Source organism: Stegostoma tigrinum, chromosome 21 (genome assembly GCF_030684315.1).
Source record: "Stegostoma tigrinum isolate sSteTig4 chromosome 21, sSteTig4.hap1, whole genome shotgun sequence".
Lineage (NCBI taxonomy): Eukaryota > Metazoa > Chordata > Chondrichthyes > Orectolobiformes > Stegostomatidae > Stegostoma > Stegostoma tigrinum.
In genome coordinates, this window is record NC_081374.1 from 13,179,752 (window position 1) to 13,203,522 (window position 23,771).

The 23,771-nt window shown below is 41.8% G+C and overlaps 1 long non-coding RNA gene across 1 annotated transcript in view; it reads left to right on the forward strand.

Moving 5' to 3' along the window:
* LOC132210838 (uncharacterized) overlaps window positions 1–23,771 on the forward strand; it is a 59,698-nt gene that overhangs the window by 23,349 nt on the left and 12,578 nt on the right. The window contains exon 2 of the long non-coding RNA XR_009446998.1: window positions 1,919–1,995. This is a non-coding gene — a long non-coding RNA (uncharacterized LOC132210838). The remainder of the gene's footprint in view (window positions 1–1,918; window positions 1,996–23,771) is intronic.

Below are 23,771 nucleotides of genomic sequence, written 5' to 3' on the forward strand. Positions count from 1 at the left end.
TTCTCTCTAATGAAAACAGCCTCAACTCCCTCAGCCTTTACTCGTAATAAAATGAATGATTCCAGTTATTTTGCAAGAAATAGTGACTCCATTCAAAGATTTTAGTGTGTTATCATCCTCAAATTCCCTACTTTTTTTTAAGATTCCCTACAGTGTGGAAACAGGCGCTTTGGCCCAACAAGTCCACACTGCCCCTTGATGCATCCCACCCAGACCCATCCCCTATAACCCACACACCCCTGAACACTATGGGCAATTTAGCATGGCCAATTCACCTAGCCTGCACACCCTTGGACTGTGGGAGGAAACTGGAGCACCTGGAGGAAACCCACGCAGACACGGGGAGAATGTGCAAACTCCACACAGACAGTCACCCGAGGCTGGAATTGAACCTGGTGCTATGAGGCTGCAGTGCTAACCACTGAGCCACCGTGCCACCCCTGTTGTCCCAAACTTATTACTGACAGAGTAAGTATGTACCACTTCAGCCAATCTATTTACACATTGTGCAGTATTCAACAGTGGATACTCATTTGCAATCAAAAGACTCTGCCACCAACACATTCAGTACTGGGGGTAAATGTCTTTGTAACCAATGCAATATCCTCCCTTTGGTCTGTATTTATATTCTTGTCCCTTAAATCGTCCATTTCTTCTTTACATTGAACATGCCATTTTACCTTTTGGGACAGTTCATGGTGTAATGTACTTTGAATCACATCTGAAAGATTGCTTGATGATACCCCCTGAGCATTTCTAGGATTAACTCTATTATTGCAAATCCCAAATTCTCTTGGATCTTCAAAATTATCAATAGCATTACTGTTCCCATTTGTTTTAGTTACAGTTCCCCTTTCATACTCTTGCCCTGACCTGTATCAAGACAGTCTTGGCCTTTTAATTAATATAATGAACCCATTTTCTGATCTGTCACTGACATTTGTTATTCTCTAAATATTGCTGGAAAGAAATGATTTCCTAAAGTTTTTTTAATGCTTTCAACATTTTCTCCATCTGTGCATGTTTATAGACAAAATTAATCTCTGTCTAAACCAGAATTCTGTTCATATTTGATGCTTTGGCACTATCCAATTATTTAAATGCTCTTGCATACAATCCACTGAATTCCATTGTGCACTTTTCCTTGGTATTACCCTCAACCTTTATAAATTTATCAAAAGCTGACATGCCTCATGCACAGTCAAAAAAATCAGCTTTTTGATAAATTTTATCTATGAAATGTAGCAATTTGTGCAAACTTTCAGCGATGTTCAGAATATCAGATTAAATTCCATAAAAACTTTGCTTCTTACCTCACTTCTACATACTTAAGTATTAAGCGTGTACCTTGTTTCCGCTTTGGCAAACAAGTAACCTATGCCCACAATATAACTTAATTATTCAATCGGCCATAAGGCCATTCATGGAAAACAGGGTGCGTTATCATACTCAGAAACCTTACATTTTGACTCAACCATCTTCTACTGCCAATGTTACAGTGTAGGAGATAAATTTTGTTTTGAACTGAGTCCAAGTCCACACTTTTATGTGAAAGCTTAATTACACTTAACCACACTCCATAAAAGACCCATCCCACTGGTTACTAGCTTCTCATAATTATGCAACCAATTCACACTAAATTAATCCTATATCAGTACATTCATCACTTGTTCACTCATTCCATAAGGCCTCAGACATCTCTTCAGATCTTATTAGATGATAAAATCTTTTATTCACTGTCAAATATCTGGCCCCTTCTTTGAGTTATGCACTTGTACTCAATGGTTTGTAAGAATGTGCTGTAGCTGTTCTCAAGTGCAACCATTGACAATGCAACAAGCCACAATGTGGAAAATCAAATTCACTTCTGTGATGCTTTCAACTACTGCAGCATTATTAGATTTTTTTTTCTCTTCAGGCCTCATTAATTAATGTTGCAGAGAATCCTCAATCAAGTTCTGATGAAGCTGCATGAGGAACATTGGGCTGGTTTTGGTAGGTATAACAGCAAACGGGCAGAAATTGTGGAGGAGGAAACCAGACAAGAAGTTTCCTTTTTTGAGGTACTTTGAATTTAAATATAAACAGAAGATATGTTTATAACACTCCTGCAGTCACGAGGTTAGATTTGAGCTTCCATACTTTCACTACAAATAGATAAGCACAAAATCCAGGGACACACTTCAATGTAGTACTAAACAGATAGCTCTGAGAAAGTACAATCCAACATGGATTTTTCTTTACAGCAGAATCCCTACGGAAGGGAAGCAGGCCATTTGGCTTATCAAGTGTACACTGACCCTCTGGAGATCATCCCACCTATACCCAGACCCCTACCCTATCCCTGTGACCCTGAATTTACCTTAGCCAATCCACCGAGCATGCACATTTTTGGAATAGCTGGGTATCTTTATAACAATGCTTATGACATCCTTTGTTACATAAGAAACTGGGGCGTGGGTACAATGAGATTGAAATATCCAACAGACATTTGTCATTGCTAATTAATATTACATTTACAGGCACATCATTGCTTGGGCAAACATTAAGCTATTAGGTAACACACAGTAGCACATTTCCTCAGTGTGGCATATTTTTCAAGTGGTCCCAATTAAGTTGAAGTCTGAGATCTTTATACCCTCAAGTCACATGCTGTAATTAAAGATGAGATCATGATTGTGTCTCTTAAAGCTACACTGACATACTCAATTTGGGACATAACCCAACCTCACCTAATAGATGATAAGTTAAATCCCTGAAGGTTGCCTCACTAATACAACTGAGCATATCTCATTAATGTTCAAGGGGGCTTACTGTGAGCAAATTAGCTGCTGCATTTCAGTAATATTACAGCAGTGATGCAGTAAAGATGCTCTCTTCACTACAAATCATTTGGAATGTCCTGAGTTTGTGAAAGGTGCTATATAAATTCAATTTTTTCCTTTATGATATTGAGAAGCAATTTGAACTTCAAAAACTAACAGAAGAAAGCATAAGCGAAAACATGGCACATATGGCTGGGAAGTTCATTGGAATTGCTCCTAGCCAAATGCTGCAATTTAAGATTTGGGCCATACATCAGGCAAAGTTATGGCAATTGGAAGCAGTTCAGGAAATTCCAGGCCCTGATTTCTGGAGGAGGAAATGACTTACAGTTCGGAAATAAATACTGTGATTATTACCAGAGGAAGAGGAAGTGTTTTAAACCACAGAGAGGAATGGAAACACTGGGACATCAAAACAGTGTTTGACTTCACAAATACATCCAAGGCGGAAACACAGCATGACTCAGTCAAAACAGCAGGTGAATTTAATAAAGTGCTAAACAAAATACCAGGGAATCAATATTTGTAAAGCAATGTTAGCTCTGGGCCAAAATCAAAGTTGCATGCCACTAATGTGCTACTGACCTTGCGTGGGATTTCAAGACCTAAAGCACAAGGAATTATGCCTCCGAGCTCTGAGAGTCTTTGTACAATGTGGCAAAAGTTACGGAACACTATTTGATTCAGCAGAGTGATACAGATTGCCTTCTGTTTCGGGTGCAGCACTTTAGAAAAATTAAACTGCTTTATTTTGCATAAATATTTGTCAAGACTCTGTCCTTCCCCTCCCCTCCCAGTTTGTTGGCAGTCTAATTCCAATTCTGCTGAATTCTAAACTCTCGAGAAGTTTTCACTTGGTGTGATTCTTATTCCTGTCAGCAACAGTGCATTAATTTATCAACTAGCTCATTTTTTTGCTGACTAATGAATGTGGTATTAAAGTAGGTACATAGTAGGCAGTTGTAATACACAGTTAATCACTGTAAAGGTTAACTGCCATTGCAAGATACCCTCAACCTATCAGAATATAAAGGACTATTTCTGCAAAGAGAGACGCAGACTTATTAAGAGGTGCAGATTGCTCTTCATGCCTTGTCTGAGAGTTGTGTACTGTATCCTTAATGTAACCAATTTTTCAGTGATTGTATCTCACAAAAAAACCATACGTATCTCTGATGTAATTTATTGGCACGGTGGTTCAGTGGTTAGCATTGCTGGCTCATAGCACCAGGGACTCAGGTTCAATTCCAGCCTTGGACAACTGTATGGGTGGAGTTTGCATGTTTCCCTGTTCTGCGTGGGTTACCATCAGGTGCTCCAGTTTCCTCCCACTGTCCAAAGATGTTCAGGTTAAGTGCCTTAGCCATGTTCAATTATCCTGTTGTGTGCAGAAATGCGCAGGTTATGTGCTTTAGCCATGGAAAATGTGAGGTTATGGAAATAAGGTGGGGGTGGTGATCTGGATTTAGGTGGGATGCTATTCTGAGGGTCAAAGTAGACTCGATGGGCCGAAGAGCATCATTCTGCACTGTAGTGTTTCTATGAACTAGTTAATCAACATGATAGTTGGAGACTTCCCAACCCATGAATGACATGAACCATGGCAAGAGTGTTGGGAAAATGAGGTGAGGTGTCCAGCAAGGATCTTCTTAGCATTGAGATCAAATAGTCACATCCTCTAATCAAGTGTTGATCTGCAGATATTTGTTCAGAAGTGGAAAGAGAGGCCTATTTGCATGGGTTATTGCTCGTTATCACTTCCATTTGTGTGCAGTTTCCCACTCTCTCATGCTGTGTACTCAGTGACTTCAACTTGCTACTTGCTCCTCTAGACCTCCACATTGGGACAGCATCTCACGGCATACTCTGTGGACAGTGACCGTGTGCAGCCCACATTCACGGACATTGATATCTGACATGTACCAGCCTCATTGAAACAGCATGACACGCCTCTGATCCACTTATGGTATGGTTCTGCACGTCAATACAGTTTTGGAATTCTATGAAAATTTTCATGGAATGTTACTGCCAGGACATGTTGCCCACAGTGACAGGCACCCTCTCATGGATTTAAACAAGGTGCATCTCTGAGCTGCTTACTCACTTTTTTAGCACTCACTTTGTGCCTACTGCTCTAGCCTTGCCTGGAATTCCTGTGCCTTGTCTTTACTTTCTTTCACTCCCCCAACTAACGGGCTCATGGTACTTCTGTCTTGGCTTACCTTTCAGTCGAGACACAAAGCCAGGCACTTAGTCATGGTTGATCAGTCAAGGGATGGGTATGATGCAGTTTGGCACTGTTTTATGTCAGTTTCACACCTGTACCAACTTTCAAGGTGTACCTCTAAATGCAACACATGTATAGCAATCAAATCAAACTAGGGATTGTATTGCCAATGTTAGAGACAAATAAAAAGTGCAGATGTTGGAATCCAAGGTCGGCAAACAGGAGGCTGGAAGAGCGCAGCAGGCCAGGCAGCATCTGGAGGAAAGGGGCAGGCAATGTTTCTTCAGTCCTAAAGAAGGGTAATACCCGAAACATTGACTGCTCCTTTCCTCCAGATGCTGCCAGGCCTGCTGTGTTCTTCCACCCTCCTGCCTGTCTACCATGGTATTGCCAGTCTTGTACTCTGCAGCCCTATCTATTGATAATCACAATGACCGAGTCAGAGTCTGGAAGACCCATCGAACAACATTATGCAAGAGTCAATGAGAATTCACATGACTTTTAAACATGAGAATAAATGAAATTCCATTCGGAATTGAGCGTGCGAATGAATACAATGCATTTGAACGCAATGATTGAAAGATGCAGAAAAAGAAATCAAATTGGTCCGAGCAAGGGTTTAATTACACAGTCATTATTTCTTTGACACTGTTTCATTTCTACAATGGATCCCAAAGTAATCTACATTGGGTGCAATGACATCTGTTGGTTAACGGGAAGTCACATTCCAAACAGTGTCACAAATGTTTCCTGCATATGTCTGAGGGACAGGAAGTCAAAGCTATTATTTTTTGCACCGAGAGTAAAAATAACTGTGAAAATCTTGTTGATGTGGGCAAACTGCAGGTGCAGGTTTTGACACCAAAGAGGCTGTATCTAAATATTGTACCAACTGGTGCCTAACAATCCTTCTAGATTTGTGCTTCATGCCAGCCTGTATTGGTACTGCCATTGTATTTTGTTTATATATCCAAACCATGAAGGATGCATTAATTCTTCAAGCCACTTCAGACAAAAGGAGTGGCCGAGTGGCCCAGTGGTTAGCACTGATGCCTCATAGTGCCAGGGACCTGGGTTTGATTTCAGCCTTGGGCGGCCGTCTCTGTGCCAAGTTTGCACATTCTCCCTGTGACTGTTCAGGTTTCCTCCAGGCGCTCGTGTCGCCTCCCACAGTCCAAAGACTTGCACGTTAGGTGGATTGGCCATGGGAAGTGCAGGGTTACAGCAATAGGATGGGGGGGGGATGCCCTTCAGAGTGGGTGTGTAGATGCAATGGCCTGCATCCATATTGTAGAAATTCTCCGTAAATGGACATTTTACTTTGTTATAGGCATTGCATAAAGGCAAGTTGTTGTTGTAGTGCATGAATACAATAATGTTAAGAATTCCAAAAGCACTTCGTCAAATTATGCATACTTCCTTGGCTGTAAAGTACTTTGGGATATTCTGACATCCTGAAAGACACTATATAAAGTGCACATCTTTCTCTAAGTCTTTTGCAAAACCTCAGCCACTCTCACTGATTTTGAATGAATGTGTTAAATCTGCAGCATTTGATATGAGGCTAGTTGGCTTGAATATGTGAAGACGATTGCATAAGCCAGGCAATGTCTGTAAGTGGTAGAAGAAAGATTGAAGAATCACATCATAAGCAGACTGTAAGTCTAGTTTTAGTTTTGTGCTGTGTAACCACCGGTTATTTTCTACCTAATGGGAAAGCAGTAAAGTACACCACTATGGTAACATAATGTAATTCTGCTGCTACTATCTGTTTGTACTCCTAATGTTTAATGAATTTCCTGGGCAATTACAGCTGAAAACAGATGTGGTGTGGAGATGATCCAATACTTACAAAGACAAGGAAGCCATAGAGGCACAGAATGAGACTGGTACCTGAAACTGCCTAAAAATAGTTTCTAATCATTATTTCAGGGCAGAACAATATTTCGCCAGAAATCAGAGGAAAAGGGTCACATATGGAGCTGTGTATCTCTGAGATAATGTGAACAATAGAAGACAAAAGCAATACATTAGAAATGGTAGAAGAAGCCAAAATGTAAGGCCTTTTATCTCATTCATTTAATTTTCACTTCTAATTTCTTCATTTTGCATCTTGCATCCCTTGTTTCTTTTCAATCCCTTGTTTTATGGAAAGTTTCAATCTGATCAGCTTTATCCGAACATCAAAACTGTAATTGTGCCACCTCAAAGTCTTTTCCCTTTCTAAAGAGGTCAAGATAGGAATCTTAAACCTCTGCTTGAAACTAATTTCACATATGAGATGGGAAGGTTCAAATATCTGGGCAGTCGTATAAAATTCAAGATGATTTGGAAAGGTGCAATTGGGGTAGTAACATTGGCTGTACTTGGCCACAAAAACGTAGGAAGAGTTCAAATTAGGAATTATCATATTGGACTCGAAGGATTAATTTTATTTTTCACTGCACAGACACTGCTTGATCTGTTGAGTTTCTCCAGCACATTTTATTTTTATTTTTAGATCTGCAGCTTTTGCAGTAATTTGCCTTTAGTCTAGGGTTAGAAATGTTGCTCCCCAATTTTATTCAAAGGTGGATTGTCAGGTTTGGGAAAAATAACAAGAAAAATTTTTTTGAGAAAAATTACAGAGGTGTCCCATAACACATAACATCAGAGTCAAAGAGATGTACAGCATTGAAACAGACCTATTGGTCCAACTGGCCCATACTGATCACATATCCCAAATTAATCTAGTCCCATTTGCCAGCATTTGGCCCATATCCCTCAAAACCCTTTCTATTTAAATGCCTATCCAAATGCCTTTTAAATGTTGTAATTACACCCACCTCCACCATTTTCTCTAGCAGCTCAACCCATACACACACCAACTTCTGCATGATAAAGTTGCTCCTTCGGTCTCTTTTAAATCTTTCCCCCTCACCTTAAACTCGTGTTCTCTAGTCTTGGACTCCCCAGTGCTAGGGAAAAGACCTTGACTATTCACCCCATTCATGCCTCTTGTGATTTTATAAATATCTATAAGGTTGCTCCTCGGTCTCTGGCACGTCAGGGAAAATTGTGCCAGCCTCTTCTGCTCGAACAGGTGGATTTTAAAAAAAGGTTCACTTTTTGTAATGTATACAATGACATGTCACGGTTGTGAAATGAAAGGACTCAATAGTGTAAAATGTACTCAAAGGATTGTTTTGTTTGACTTTTGGAATCCACATTAACACGTGGATAGAACCTTGATCGTCAGCAAACACAAACATTAACGAGAGCTTAACTGTCTCCTTGGTGACACACTAATTATAATGAAGTGTTGTGCAATTCTCAAGAGGTCAGAACATGCTGGGACACTCAAGATGTCAAGTAGCCTTTGTCAAAGGAGAATCTGAGTCATTTGACAGGATGGGTATTGCACATTTTCTTAAATTGAAATGTGAAAAATGAATAGCAGTTAGTAACAGGTCAGAACAAGAGACAATGGCGAGAAGTACACAACAGCTAAACATACAAGAGAAGGAATTGAACTGTTTTAAATTGTCTAAATGGCATACTGGAGATGGTTAACTGATAAAAATGATATAATGCATGAAGTAAAGCATAGATGTGACATTATGTATTCGTTTATTTACAGGGGACTAGATATTAGCCTTGATGCATTTTGGCTCTGGGACTTGGTTCTGTGTAACTAGTTTGTGCCAGAATCAAGATTCATCAGCATCGTTATAGATTGGTGCTTGGGGCATAATAAAATATTCATATACTATAGAATCTGGTTGTACCTCCATAATAATTCCCTTGGATGCAGACATAAAAGTTGGGTTGCTGGCATTCTGAATACAAGCTGAAGAGTAAGTTCAGGAAGTTGGATTGGAATGAGCTATGGGGAAGGAACTGGGGAGGCGAAGGAATGGTCATGGTGATGATATCTGCCTTAGAGTTTGAAAGAACTATCCTGTTCCTCCTGGCTCCAAAGTCTGAGTCTTCTAACATAAAATTATTCCTCTCTTGCCTGAATTTGATATTTGTGGGAACCACTGAGCAATCTTGAGTGGAGAAAGGCTCAAAATCTGCTCCAGTAAGAGGTCCCAACCTAAATGCCAACTTTCTTCCCTCTCCCAACCCTCAAGCCATTGGCCTACATATTTCAAGTGGGAAATACATCTTATTGTCAGTTAAGAAAATAAATCCCTAGATAATACCAGCTGTTTATATTGCATTCTTATTGGAGATGGACAAGAATTAATCACTCAGTAATGCTCTTTTCTGCAGTTTAGACCAATTGTCCTTGCACCCTTTCTGCGGAGATCATAGAGGTTGTCTCCATGTTATGTATAGGATAGCTAATGACAGGAGAAAGTGGTTCAAAAGGTGATTTAGTTGCATCTGTGACTATGTTAATTTGCAGTTTTACTGTCAAAGTGCAACCTCGTGTAAAACACTCCTCAATTATTTGTAGGGCTAACTCCAAAATGGGGCAAAAATAAGTGGAAGAGAAATGTGGATTTCACATATGCTGTGGTTAGATCAGATGCATATTTCTTCTGCAATAAGTTAATTTGGTAAAAAATTGTCAATATCATTTTGAACGTAAAGGAGTTTGCAGTAGGTTACATATCAAGTTATGTGAGGTCGGAAGGTCCATCTTCAAAAGTAATTCCTAATTTAACAAGAGGAAATCACTTTAAAATTTAGAGAAAATCGAGATGCAGCATTTATTCATTAACAGGCTCAGTGACATGTGCCTGCTTTTTAATGAGTTTGATTAGAGAAGATAACTTATTAAGTCCGGTGGAAGTTGATGTTGATTTCTAGCCATCTGAACAGTGTAGATCTGAGACAAAGTCCTATTTTATTTCATGAAACATTCCTAAATAATTTACCTAGAGTTTGATTAGAATGTGGAACCAGATACAGCATGGATTGGTTGATTCAAATAATAGTAATACAATTAGGTTAAAGTAATTAAGTACATGAAGGAGCAAGCTTAGGAAGGTATGCTGAAGAGCGGTTGTGAGAGAAGCCTCATATTGAGCATAAATACCTACATAGAGCAGCTGGCCTGAACGGCCTGCTTCTCTACTGTGAACATAACACAGAATAGGATTATCATTAATTCACAGTTATTGCTTCACAAATTAACCTTCCAGACTGAGTTTCTGCAAAACTATGTCCTGGCATACCTCTGTGAATTCTGATGTGGACAATCGAAAAAGAAACTTAATGCAGCAGAGAGGAAATCACTCGTCAAGTCCAGCATTCCCAGATCATGACCAGACTTTTTCCCGTAGATTACAATAGATTTTTCTCTATTTCCTTGTAGGTTTTCTAATATACTATGTCATGACCGCATTCAAGTGGGAATACACCTGGACAAGAATAAGAGCCCGATATATTGTTAAGAGTCATAAATATAAAGTGGTTGAACATTTGGAAATTGCTAATGGAGTTCAGTCAAAACTTGGAAACCAGAAAGGCAATCATGTAATTGTTTCAAACTTAATTCGTGTTTTGCTGTGTATTGTTTGATTTTTTTTCCCCTCAATTTGCATTTCCTTCACAAATTTTTATTTTTTTTCTCTTCCCTGATGCACCTTTATCCCTCTGCTTTTACAAAAGTGTTGATGTCTCTCACTCTGTTGCTCAATTTACTTCTCGCAGAGCCTTTCTTCTGGGGATTGATTCACACAACATATTCTAGCAAAACTTGCATATCTATGGATTGTCAGTGATATATATTTTGTCCGTCTTCATTAGGCCTGTTCTACTCAGGATTCATCTGCACTTAACCAACAGCCTGACAACATTCTCCCCACAGCACCTAAGGATACTGGTGATGGATATGTTTATTTTTATCTGCTTTATGTGAAACCAGAGGGGCAGGAGCTCATTTCCAACTTCACATTTGTTGCAATTAGCCTCGCATCTAATACTTCTGTTCCAACCTCCTTTCACCCCAAGGACTTGAGTCTTTGTCAGGGAGGCTTGACATTTGTGAGTGACCTCGGGAGTGCATTAGCTGCTGGTACCACGCACTTAAAATGTAAAGACGACATTCCAACCAGCCTTGGGCCTCGATCTCCGTTTCGGTGCATGTTGCCTATACGTTATAAACATCTGCAGTTTGCCTGTGAAAGTTTTATCATTTGGGGCTTTTTCTTTTCTCACTTTCTATCTCAGTTGCTTACATTTCAATTCCAGTCACTTCCTCTCATTCTCTATCTCTCTGGTCTTCAGTAGCCCTAAGTTAAATTACTTTACATTGATCAGTTGTATTTTCTGGCTTCAGCTGCCAAGGTTCTAAACTCTAGATTTACTCTGAAACCTCTCTACATCACAAACACTCTTTCTCCCTTTAAAACCCTCCTTAAAAAGTAAACCTCTTTGACTCTGCTTCTAATAATCTACCCCATTATCTCCAAACTTGCGTTGGCATCAAAGTTTGCTTTTAAACAATCAAGACACAAATATAAGTTGTTAATTTCAATTTTCTCAGCCTCTACCTTCCTGTCTGCTGCTTATTTTCTTTCTTCTAAACTTTCTTGCTTGTTTTTCTTTGTGCCAGGATCATTTTATTTTGGTTCCTCTTGGTTGAAGAAGTTGTATCAAGCACGGGCCAACAAGTGTTGAAAATGAAAGTTAGCAAAATATCTGCTTTTTTTCCCTTTATTCGTTCACTTGCTGAGTGGCGTTGCTGGCTTGGCAGCATTTATTGCCCATCCCTAATTGCCCAGAGGGCCATTAAGAGTCAAGCACATTGCTGTGGATCTAGAGTCACATATATGCCAGACTAGATATGGTAGAGGTTTCCTTCTCTAAAGGGCATTAATGAACCAGATGGCCATCACCTTCCCTAGCAAAAAAAGTTTCGTAGCCAGGTTAACATTATGAGCACAGTTTGACTTTCATTTCCAACTCAATGCTATCCTGGTTAATTAATGCTTTAACTTCTTGGTCTGTTTCTCTTGCTTATCATTCTGTGTCTGCTTCCTGCTGAATGTGTAATTTTCTTCCTGTCCTGTCAATTTCATGTGACCTAGCAAGCATGGTCACTAATTTTTTGAAGTAATTATTATACTATCTGTGGCCATTTTGAAGCAAAATCACATAAACGTTCATGCAGTTTTTAAAAAATGAACATCCTGTGTTTGATGGTCAGTTAGCTTCTTTTTCTACTCATGTCTGGTGTTCTGTTAAATATAAGGATCCTTTGACCTGGGACTTCAAGCTATGTCAGAACCACGTGAACAGAAAATTAAGCAGAGGCTTCAGATTAATAACTGCTGTTACCAGGACATTTCCAACTGTATTTGGACTGTGGTGACAGGAAGTCACTTGCACAGTTCCAAATCTATTAAAACATCTCAAATTTGACTTTGCACTGGTTGAAAATTAGGGATATTTGGGCAATTAAGAGTAGAAATGCCAAGTATTGACGTAAGCTCATTTGTTTTTGCAAATACTGTAAAACAAGTGGCAGTAAGTTAAGTCATGCAATTAATTGCAAGATGCAATCAAAGCAAATTATCAACTCAACAATTAGAAATGAGGTACTTGACCTTTACAAAACAAGATCAAATTTGACACTGGAGTCAAGAGATGTATTAAAAGGAAAGAGGCAGTCAAGGGCTTTAGATCCATATGTTCCTGACAGCTGGAGTTGTGAAGCCTCTGTAAACAAAGCCTATTGACAAAAGAGGGAAGCCAAGGAACTTAGGAAGCAGCTCAACAGTTTAAAATAAGCTACATGTGAAGATGGCTGAGAAGGAAGGGCATAGGAAGACCGGCTGATTCAAAAGTTGACTTCAGAAAGGAAGGTGAATTCAAGTCTCCAGATGTTTGAGGAGGAGACTATATCTATGAGTATTAAAGTTTGTTGAAGGTTGTGTGGATTTTACGAAGGTTTCATTATTTTTCATTAATTTGCTTGATGCCAGTAAAGTGCTGCAAGATGCAGAATAGCTCACCGTTTGCAGTACAAATTGATAAAGACCAAGCAAGCTCATATTTAATGCCAGGTTCAATTACTTCATCTTTACCAAGTCGACAGTTGGACAGAGTTAGAGTCCTGTGTGCTGGGGCAATGAACCTGGGTTCTCAGTGATTGCTAACCATTTGCGCTCACATGTATAATGACATTAGTGGGAGACGGTCTTGTGACTGATGCCTTGAAATAAAATTGGCAAGGGCAAACTCATTGGTGAAACTGACTTATGCAGAATGTCCACCTGGTGACATTTTGGGGGATTACTGTCATCTGTAAAACTGCATCTCTTTCAGGAGAAAAAGATATAGAAAACTCAAATTAAAGTTACAGAATACATAATTAAATGACTAAATAAAACAAAGTGTCAGACCATTTAATGCACTAATACAAAGGGGGGGGGGGTGGTGGTTGGCACCCCAAGTGTGGTTGGGGGCTGAGTGTTTGGGCAGCAATAGGCGCCACTGAGACTGACCATGTTGTCATGGCCGTGTTCTATCTCTACAAGACCCATTCTCTCAATTCTCAGCAAGAGATCGTGAAAATTTATTTGGAATATTGTGTCCAGTTCTGGTCGCCCTATTATAGGTAAGATGTGGAGGCTTTGGAGAGGGTGCAAAGGAGGTTTACCAGGATGCTGCCTGGACTGGAGGGCTTGTCTTACAAGGAGAGGTTGACTGAGCTCGGACTTTTCTCTCTGGAGAGAAGGAAGAAGAGAGGTGACCTGATCGAGGTGTACAAGGTAATGAGAGGCATGGATAGAGTCGATAGCCAGAGACTTTTCCCCAGGGCAGGATTGACTGTCATGAGGGGTCATAGTGTTAAGGTATTAGGAGGAAGGTATAGAGGAGACGTCAGAGGGAGGTTCTTCACTCAGAGAGTTGTGAGCGCATGGAATAGTTTACCAGTGGTAGTCATGGAAGTAGAGTCATTAGTGACATTTAAGCGACTGCTGAACATGCACATGGACAGCAGTGAATTGAGGGGAATGTAGGTTAGGTTATTTTGTTTTTGGATTAGGATTAATTCACGGCACAACATCGTGGGCCGAAGGGCCTGTACTGTGCTGTACTTTTCTATGTTCTATGTTCTAAAAATCAAATGCTTTAAAATGGGAAACACTGCACTATGCCACCAAACAAAGTCAAAGTTCAACTCTTCATGCCTAATTTTGTCTCGTCCTCAATTTGAAAGCTATTAACCAATCTGAAGTGGAGGATGACATAAAAGTTAGTAACCAAGAGACGGGGAGTGGCAGTGCAATTGTACGTAACAAATCTACATTAATAAAATACTGCCAAACCCACAACCTGAGTGAAAAATTGTGTTGGATTTGGTAACTTGTCTGGACTGTCCAGGGAGTGAAATGTTATCAGTGGTAGGTGGGAATATAGAGTAAATAGATCAACTATGATCTGAGTGAATGACTATGCAGGCTTATGGAGACAAGTAGCTTACAGCAGGTCCTTAAGTATTTGTTCATATGTATGTTTCTAAGAAAGAAATATGGTCCTAGTAAAATTCTGACCTCTCTGCACATTCCTTTGTCTTTCAGTTTACTAGGAGGAGAAGCATGGTCTGCACTCTCAGATCATGTCGTATGTGCCACAATCTTCTTCATATTGACTTTGGAATTTTCCAACAGGTGGTCAAGGGAATGAGTAGAACTAGCACTCACATTCACCTGTTGGCCCTACTGGTCTCCTGTCAACCAATCCATTCCACTTCATAGAATCTGCACAGTGTGGAAACAGGCCATTCAGCCCAACAAGTCCACACCAACCCTCTGAAGAGCATCCCACCAAGAACCACCCCCTCCAACCTATCTGTGCATTTCCCATGGCTAACCTACACATCGCTGGACACTATGGGCAATTTAGTGTGGCTAATCCTCCTAACGTGCACATCTTTGGACTGTGGGAGGAAACCGGAGCACCCATCGGAAACCCGCACAGACATGGGGAGGACATGCAAACTCCACACAGACAGTTGACAGAGATTTGAATCGATCCTGGGTTCCTGGCACTGTGAGGCAGCAGTGCTAATCACTGACGCACTGTGCTATCCTGACTTGGGTGTGAAATTTTCCTGGCCAAACCTTGTCTGATACACTTGGATGTCAGAGTGTGTCAAAACGTTCAATTATTGCCAAGTGTCTGATGTGCCATCATGTTCAGAAGCTGACCCATTGGAAGCTCAGAACCTGTCCCATTGGAAGCTTAGAACCTGGCCCATTGGAAGCTCAGAACCTGGCCCATTGGAAGCTCAGAACCTGGCCCATTGGAAGCTCAGAATGGTATTGGCTCTAATTGAAGCTCCACTCCAGACAGCCTGTATTTCTGACATCACTCAGGCAGTAGTGGGTAGAATTAATGACCTGAACATTATCAGTAAAAAAGAACATTCCTGTTGTTTAATAATTTGACTTGTCATCTCTGCTCCTTCCACAGCCTATGTACAAAGAACCATTGCATTGACTTGACCTCATGTGTTTAATCACTTTCAGGAAAGGATTGTGGTCACGACCAAGATCCATAATTCTCAAGGTGTGCCTAAGCCTAAGGCCCAAGAGAGAGCTAAGAGGCAGAATGAAATTTGAGTCAAAGTACCTGTTCACTTAAACTTTCGTGTCATCTTGAGACTTGAACTTAGTTCTCAGACTCCATTTGGAAACCAGCAGTATTGATGAAGCTAATTCCGCAAATAGTTCCCTGATAACTAGGGAGAAATCCAGAAGGTGTATTTATCCAGTGATAATGGGAACTGCAGATGCTGGAGAATGGTGTCGGTGGAGGGTGGCTTGTCGGGTCTGCGGGACAGGAAGAAGCGGAGGGCCTTGAGGCCATCTGCATGCGGAATGCAGGTGTATAGGGACTGGACGTCCATGGTGAAAATGAGGTGTTGGGGGCCAGGGAATTGGAAGTCCTGGAGGAGGTGGAGGGCGTGGGTGGTGTCACGGACGTAGGTAGGGAGTTCCTGGACCAAAGGGGAGAAAATGGAGTCCAGATAGGTGGAGATGAGTTCGGTGGGGCAGGAATAGGCTGAGACAATGGGTTGACCAGGGCAGGCATTTTTGTGGATTTTGGGAAGGAGATAGAAACAGGCCGTGGGGGGTTGGGGAACAATGAGGTTGGTGGCTGTGGGTGGAAGGTCCCCCGAGGTGATGAGGCCATGAATGGTGTTGGAGATGATGGTTTGGTGCTCGGGGGTGGGGTCATGATCGAGGGGGCGGTAGGAGGTGGTGTCGGAGAGTTGGCGTTTGGCCTTGGCGAGGTAGAAGTCAGTGCACCATACTACCACTGCGCCACCCTTGTCTGCGGGTTTGATGGTGAGGTTGGGGTTGGAGCGGTGGGAGCGGAGGGCTGCCCGTTCTGCAGGGGAGAGGTTGGAGTGGGTTTTCCAGATAGGTGGAGATGTGTTCGGTGGGTCCAGGAACTCCGTACCTACGTTCGCGACACCACCCACGCCCTCCACCTCCTCCAGGACTTCCAATTCCCTGGCCCCCAACACCTCATTTTCACCATGGACGTCCAGTCCCTATACACCTGTATTCCGCATGCAGATGGCCTCAAGGCCCTCCGCTTCTTCCTGTCCCGCAGGCCCGACCATTCCCCCTCCACCGACACCCTCATCCGCCTAGCCGAACTCGTCCTCACCCTCAACAACTTCTCTTTCGATTCCTCCCACTTCCTACAGACAAAGGGGGTGGCCATGGCACCCGCATGGGCCCCAGCTATGCCTGCCTCTTTGTAGGCTACATGGAACAGTCTCTCTTCAGCACCTACACAGGCCCCAAACCCCACCTCTTCCTCCGTTACATTGATGACTGTATCGGCGCCGCCTCTTGCTCCCCAGAGGAGCTCGAACAGATCATCCACTTCACCAACACCTTCCACCCCAACCTTCAGTTCATCTGGGCCATCTCCAGCACATCCCTCACATTCCTGGACCTCTCAGTCTCCATCTCAGGCAACCAGCTTGTAACTGATGTCCATTTCAAGCCCACCAACTCCCACAGCTACCTAGAACACACCTCCTCCCACCCACCCTCCTGCAAAAATTCCATCCCCTATTCCCAGTTCCTCCGCCTCCGCTGCATCTGCTCCCACGATGAGGCATTCCGCTCCCGCACATCCCAGATGTCCAAGTTCTTCAAGGACCGCAACTTTCCCCCCACAGTGGTCGAGAACGCCCTTGACCGCGTCTCCCGCATTTCCCGCAACACATCCCTCACACCCCGCCCCCACCACAACCGCCCAAAGAGGAACCACCTCCTTCTCACACACCACCCCACCACCCTCCGGATACAACGCATCATCCTCCGACATTTCCGCCATCTACAATCTGACCCCACCACCCAAGACATTTTTCCATCCCCACCCTTGTCTGATTTCTGGAGAGACCACTCTCTCCGTGACTTGCTTGTTCGCTCCACACTGCCCTCCAACCCCACCACACCCGGCACCTTCCCCTGCAACCGCAGGAAATGCTACACTTGCCCCCACACCTCCTCCCTCAACCCTATCCCAGCCCCCAAGATGACTTTCCATATTAAGCAGAGGTTCACCTGCACATCTGCCAATGTGGTATACTGTATCCATTGTACCCGGTGTGGCTTCCTCTACATTGGGGAAACCAAGCGGAGGCTTGGGGACCGCTTTGCAGAACACCTCCGCTCAGTTCGCAATAAACAACTGCACCTCCCAGTTGCGGACCATTTCCACTCCCCCCTCCCATTCTTTAGATGACATGTCCATCATGGGTCTCCTGCAGTGCCACAATGATGCCACCTGAAGGTTGCAGGAACAGCAACTCATATTCCGCCTGGGAACCCTGCAGCCATATGGTATCAATGTGGACTTCACCAGTGTCAAAATCTCCCCTTCCCCTACTGCATCCCTAAACCAGCCCAGTTTGTCACCTCCCCCCACTGCACCACACAACCAGCCCAGCTCTTCCCCTCCACCCACTGCATCCCAAAACCAGCCCAGCCTGTCTCTGCCTCCCTAACCTGTTCTTCCTCTCACCCATCCCTTCCTCCCACCCCAAGCCGCACCCCCATCTACCTACTAACCTCATCCCACCTCCTTGACCTGTCCGTCTTCCCTGGACTGACCTATCCCCTCCCCACCTCCCCACCTATACTCTCCTCTCCACCTATCTTCTTTTCTCTCCATCTTCAGTCCGCCTCCCCCTCTCTCCCTATTTATTCCAGTTCCCTCTCCCCATCCCCCTCTCTGATGAAGGGTCCAGGCCCGAAACGTCAGCTTTTGTGCTCCTGAGATGCTGCTGGGCCTGCTGTGTTCATCCAGCCTCACATTTTATTATTATGGTTTATTTATCCACTTTGCTTCAGCTTGTCTAACATGCCTTTTCCAAAAACTGTACTGATACTGTTATGTTTTACCTAATGAAAAAGCAAAACAAAACAAATAATAAATTGTTGGAAACGCTCAGCAACTCAGGCAGCATCTGGAGGGACAAACAGAGCTAACTTTTCAGATCTTTGATCTTTCATGTTTTTGTAAGTGTTAAGCATAGCTGGCAGTACACCCTGACCAGATTCCTAGAAAACTGGAACAGTCTTGTAGAACTGTTTTCCCACAGCTCAGGTTAATATTATCCTTAACCTACTTTAACATTTGGATTGAAAAGACAAATTAATGTGAATAATCCTAACTTTGAATTCTGCTGGTGACTTGGATTAGAGATTTTTTTTATTCCACAGATGGTTTTACTTAATAAGTACTGAATCACTGTGCTTGTGCAAGCACATTGTTAACAAGGAGGTTAAGGTAAAACCAGCTTGTTTCTGTTGATGCCAAATTAATGTGAAAGGTCTTCAAGAAAACAATCAAAATGCCTTGGGCCGTGTGCTGCTTTAAGGTCATGTAACGTCCAAATTCTGTCTTAAAAACCTGCCAGATCTCTTCCACTTTAGCCATTTAATGAAAGCTCATAACAAAGCTTTGCTTCAGACACCATGTTCTTTAACCCTGTAAAGAATGGATATACCATTTTTGAGTCCTGTTTCAGAAAAGCACCTGATTAAGCACATTCTAATTCATCAATATCGTGTTTGTAATCCCAGTATTTGTTGTGAGTCAGTCCCACACATCCTATGTTAATAAACTGTAGCTTTGAGAAGAAACAATTAAATGCCTAGTACCAGAGAGGAGAAAAAGCAAGATGCATCATTTTAGAAGGTTAAGGGGTGATCTGATTGAAGTCTTCAAGATATTAACAGGAAAAGGCAGAGTAGATAAATGTAAATTATTTCCACTGGTTGGGGAATAGTCTGAGAATCAGGGCCTGATCATTGAGGAGGCATGTTAGGAAGGACTACCATAACAAAGACTGATAGATATTTGGAAATTTCCTCTACAAACAGTAGTTGATGCTAGATCTGTTGTTAATTTTAAATCTGAGGTAGATAAGCTTTTATGAAGTAAAAATATTAAGGAATATGGCCCAATGGCAGGTATATGGAAACAGGCCACAGGTCAGCCAAGATCTTAGAGTGCTCAAAGAATTGACATCCTCTTCTCAACTTGGTGGCTTCCTTCATGGGTCCGTTGCATTCTGGGAAAAATGCCCACCTAACTTGGTTCTGGCCTTGGACAGGGCAAGTCGGAATGGACAACAAATTCCAGCCCTGTCCAGTTATGACCAACACCGTCTAAATCCACGACCCTTACCACCTTGAAGGACGAAGACGGCAGATGGGAATCCTACCCACCTGCAACTTCCCTACAAGTCACACTTGCCGACTCGAGTTGAAAATCTACCGCTGTTCCTTCAGTGTCACTAGCTCAAAATCCTGCAACTCCCATTCAAACAATATCAGTTTCCCTACACCACGTGGACTGTAGCAGTTCAAGAGGACGGCTTATGACCATCATCTCAAGGGCTGTTGTCACATTGTATGAACAAGTAAAATAAAATTAAGTGAAAGGTCCAGGGACTGAGAATGGAAGTCCTGATGACATCTTTGTTCCATGTACCTGGGTTGGATTTTAATTCAAGCAGCAGGGATTTATTACATTTCATTAACCAGTTTCTTTTGAAAATATTAATGATCTTTTCAGGTCTGGCAAGATGAGGATGATAATGTCAAAGACTAAAATAAAGTGGATTCACAAAAATTCTCAATATTAGGTCAGGTCTAAGAAGTAAATACAGACTAAATCTTCCCTCTCTTTCAAGGGCTGTATTTGGCATCTCAAATGGCGCCATCTAGTTTCTCACTGGTACCTTGGAGAATTGCAGAGATTAAGTAACAATGAGCTGTTAATGCATGCAATTGAGACCCTCACCACATCACTTACAAGTGAGATTCTCATCTAGCTATTAAAGCATCAAACAGAGGATCAGACCTTTTATTTTTGACAACAAAAGTTTCATTTTTTTCATTCTTGTTGCATTTTCCCAATTTTCTTACCATTGCCTGTGTCATTCAGAGGCTGGGAAAATTAATCTCAAGATACTGCCATTAACCCCACCCTCACAAAGGTAACACTTCACACTCTTAATTGTCATTTTTCAACATTGCAATTCTTGCCAATTTGATGTCAAATTCCGGTAGGTTTTGTGATGGGCACTGTCGTGAACGAGGTTACACCCTCCCAAAATATATCTTATTTTAGTCTTTTCAGCAGACAGAAAAAGGCATTCCTTTTGGTAGTTGATAATTGATTCAAGGATTTAAAGGCATTGTCCAATTATACTGTGACCCCTTTTTTTGCCAACTGAGCTGCAAATTGATCTCAAAATAATAACTTGAGGTAACTTTAATGCTAAAATGAGTACAATCTTTGTGTGATTACCAGACATAGTTCAAGTCACACACTCAATCATTTTTGACCCGTCTTTGGGAGATAACATTTCCTCATAGTATTCAGACCTTCCACTAAATTCTTTTGCCCAAAGAATCTGGACCGAAATATGTGCAGAAATCATGGCGTATTGAATCTCTACAGTGTGGAAACAGGCCTTTCAGTGCATCAAGTCCACACCAACCCTCCAAGAGGATTCTACTCCCACAACCCTACATTTTCCATGGCTAATCTACCCAACCTGCACACTATGGGTAATTTACCACAACCAACCCACCTAACCTGCACATCTTTGAACTCTGGGAGGAAACTACAGCATCCAGAGGAAAACCATGCAGACGTAGAGAAAATGTGCAATCTCTACACAGTTGCCAGAAGATGGAATTGAGCCCATGTCTCTGGTGTTGTGAAGTAGCAGTGCGAATCACTGAGCCACCATACTACCCATGGTATGAATTACTTGCTGTTAAAACATCGTGTATTGGGCATATTATTCACACTCCGTTAGGCAATTAAATATTCTACATGTGCATCACCTGAATTTATAGCCTTTCCTAAACTGTTATATAGTCTCAAAACTGAGAAGCAAACCAACAACACTTACTGATATTGACATGTATTTATGGTTGCAATTTATCCCAAGACCAACACCTAAAAGTGGATTATCTGTTCTTTACCTATTGTCATTTGTGGGAGCTTGCTATGTGTAAATTCATTGTAGTCTTTCCCACATTAAAACAGTGACTGCACTTCTAGAGCACTTCATTTACTTTAAAGGATTTTGTGTTGTCCTCACGTTGTGAGATTATAAACTATTGTTTTTTTTCATGATATGACATTTGGAAACATAGTTCTAATTGTCATTCTTTAATCTTTAATTGACTAATTTGCACACTTGAAAATATCTGTGATCACACCAGCCTCCACCTCTTCCTCTGGCAGATCACTCCAAGCACGCACCACCCTTTGTGTGAAAAAATTGCCCCTTAGGACCCTTTTATATTTTTTCCCTTTCACCATAAACCTATGCCCTCCAGTTTTGGGCTCCCTTACACTATCCAAACTGATTACAATTTTTTATGAATAAAAATTTGCTCGTTAATCTAAATGAAATTACCTTATTTATTTTGTTTTATTGTCTGTAGTTCTGTCATTCTCCTGATGTAGTTGGAGCAGATGTAGACCTTCTGTCTTGTTCCATCACTCAATAAGATCACAGCAGATCTGTTTGTGTCTATAATATCACATGCCACTTTACACCTTTGTCATTCTTCCCTGTATGTGTGAATATATGTCCTTGTGGTAATTCTATAGACAGTGTTAATCCTCTGGCACATCACCCAGTCCCTCACCTTGATACCTGAAAGGAAAAGCCAACTTGATTTTCTCAAACGTGAAGACCTTGACTCCAATCATAGTATCTGCAGAATTGGCTCCATGGCTGAAACAATTATTTCAGCATTGGTAATGAATTAAAGCTGATTTTGTGGTCTGTTACCAACATTCTATCACTGTTTATATTAGCTACTTTACTTGACCCTGAGCTGACCTTATAACTACTTTTCCTCAAAGACTTCCAGCTATCCTCCAACGTACTCTTACCTCACCTTACCTTCTGCTAAAACTCCCAAAAATGCATTTTAATTCTGTCAGTCTCAATTAAGTCAATAATCTCCCGGCAACCTCCTAATCTCCAACCTCTGTAACATTAAACTCAACAAAAACTCAATTCCTTTTCTCCCATCTGCACCAAGCCACTTACCAATTATTGTTGGCCTCTACTGAATCTCTGTCTCTTCTACTTCATGTTTGAATATACATTTCAATACATCACTGATTTATTCATAACATTTCCAGTACAGCAATGATTCCTCTGATCCTCAGAGACCAGCCTCTGTCCCATTCCTGGTGAAGGTGAAGTAACTATAGTCTCAGAGGACCGCGGGGCTGCTCTATCAATAGAGAGAGATGACTGGTGGTGAGTTTAACCTGAGAGTGGGTTTTGTTTATCTCAGTTATCTGGACGGCTGATTTGTGATGCAGCATGATGCCAACAGCATTCCTGTATCGTCTGGGGTTACCTTGAAGGACTCCCCTTCTCAACGTCTCTCCTTACCTGAGGCGTGTTGACCTTTTGGTTAAATCACCACCAGTCATCACTCTCTAATGAGACAGCAGCCCCATGGTCCCTGGAACTATGGTAACTTTACCTTAACCTGAGGGTAATCACGCCTCAGGAGAGGGGTAAGGTTGAGCAGGCAGGGCCCTCATGGTGACCTCGGCCAGTGTGGGAACCATGGGCTGCATTTTGGCTCCCATAACCTGGAATTCTGTCTCCAAATCTATTCCCTTCATTCCATCTTCTCTCTCAAGATTGTCCCTAAAAAAAAACTCCTTTGGAAGCATTTGTCACCATATGTCCCAATATCTAATCCAATAACCTTCATAGGCATCTGCGAATCATCTTGAAAGAATTTTCGAGATTGACGTTGGTAGATTAGTCGAATTGGTAGAACCGTCATTTGTTAGTAATCCAGATTCTGCTGACTTACCTGCAAGCCCTGATAAGAGGACACTGAACTGGCCATTTTCCTATCTCCATGAACATTGACTGGTCTGTATAAAGGTTCCGTTCCTTCGATTTGATTTTAGATTTTAGCATTGGCAGAGCATGGTTTTTTTGATGCTCAGCTCAATTACTGTAGCAGATTTTTTAAAATGCAGACATTGAGAGATGACATAGAGCTTCACTTCAGTCTCAAACAGCAGTTGGTAAGGTCAAAGCTAAAATACATTCAAGCCATTACCTTTAGCAAGAGAGTATTCCGATGTCCAAACATACTAAGTATTTTATAAATTAACGATACCTTCTAAAGTTGAGCAGACGAAGCATCAATTATGCAACAGCGAACTTT